This window comes from Anopheles darlingi, chromosome 2 (assembly GCF_943734745.1).
Source record: "Anopheles darlingi chromosome 2, idAnoDarlMG_H_01, whole genome shotgun sequence".
Classification (NCBI taxonomy): Eukaryota; Metazoa; Arthropoda; class Insecta; order Diptera; family Culicidae; genus Anopheles; species Anopheles darlingi.
In genome coordinates this window covers 1,605,001-1,606,198 of record NC_064874.1, presented here as the reverse complement: position 1 = coordinate 1,606,198, position 1,198 = coordinate 1,605,001, and the positions used below count along the sequence as shown (strand labels likewise).

The 1,198-nt window shown below is 42.7% G+C and overlaps 1 protein-coding gene across 1 annotated transcript in view; it reads right to left on the bottom strand.

The window, feature by feature from the left end:
• Window positions 1-282: 282 nt before the first annotated feature.
• Window positions 283-1,198, bottom strand: part of LOC125951389 (innexin inx2) — a 9,733-nt gene continuing 8,817 nt past the window's right edge. The window contains exon 3 of the mRNA XM_049680203.1: window positions 283-1,198. This exon is cut by the window's right edge and continues 1,225 nt beyond it. The gene's annotated coding sequence lies outside the window, so the exon portion shown is untranslated.

Genomic DNA, 1,198 nt, shown 5'->3' with positions numbered 1-1,198 from the left:
CTTGCTTCGTCGTTTCATCAAGTATATTCGTTTCTTTCGTTGAGTACTAGAATCGAAACAACGAACTAGCAAATCAGATTGCAATAGCATACGTGAACGTTTATTTAAGCAAAATTCCACTTCCAATTCCAAAGGCACTGCTGCTAGGTGTGAGAGAAGAGTAGTTTGTGTCGAACCAACCTGCTCCACGAGATGCGATCGATCGTTCCTGAACAGATATAGATGGTGCCTCCTGTGTGTCATGACGATGAATACTTTCTTCTGATTGTGAACGGTCTGCGATTGATTGTCCTTACATTTTATTAACTCCCGCCATTAGCTCTATTACAATAGTATTGTGCTCTCGATGTCTATATTCTCGAGTCTGGAATCTTAAAAAAGGTTTTAAAAATGTCGCTCTAAAATCCATGTACTAGGTTACTATAAATGTTTATCAAAAATATGGAACGCTTCTGTCGGAAATCGTGTTATCTGGTGCTAGTACAAGTAGAAGAATTGTAGTGCACAGGGTCATCCCCTCACATTGCAGTTGCGCACTAATGATGATCCGGTTCTTACTACTACTGTTACTACTCTCTACGTCACTACAGCTAGTGGGCATTCTGAGGTGAGCTGTCTTCCTTGATGCCCGAAAGCACCAATAACCCGTCCTCGTCTGCCATTTTGAATGAACGCATATTCTTCCGGACGAAACCGTGACACGAATTCCCTGCATTCAAGCGCGGGAACACTCGGTCCGTCGGCTCTTCGTACATTAGAGGTATTAATTTTACAGCCCAACACGTACTGTCGCGTTGTAGCAGCAATGCTCGTTTTCGTCCGTCTTTTTCAATATTCAAAATTACTTATTAAAACACGCTACCCATAAGCACCACGCGGGTACAGAAGCCTAATATTTCCTAACCAATTCAATTGCGTCAAAATAAGTGGATTTCAAGGGTTGCTCGGTATGGGCGGGTATGACAGAGAATGGAGAGGGGCGGACGACGGGCAGGAAGTTGCTTTCCTATAGTAGAATCTAAAATTTATACGTTTATCACAAGAAACCGACATCTCTTCTTCGTACAGTAAAATTTAGCCTTCGCGCGACTGCTCTACATGTGTTGCTTGCCGATATTCCTGCTACTACTACTACTAGTAGAGCTCGCCTATCAATTGACGCAAAAGTGCTTCTTCGTTCAAACAAACGTGCGGTTTT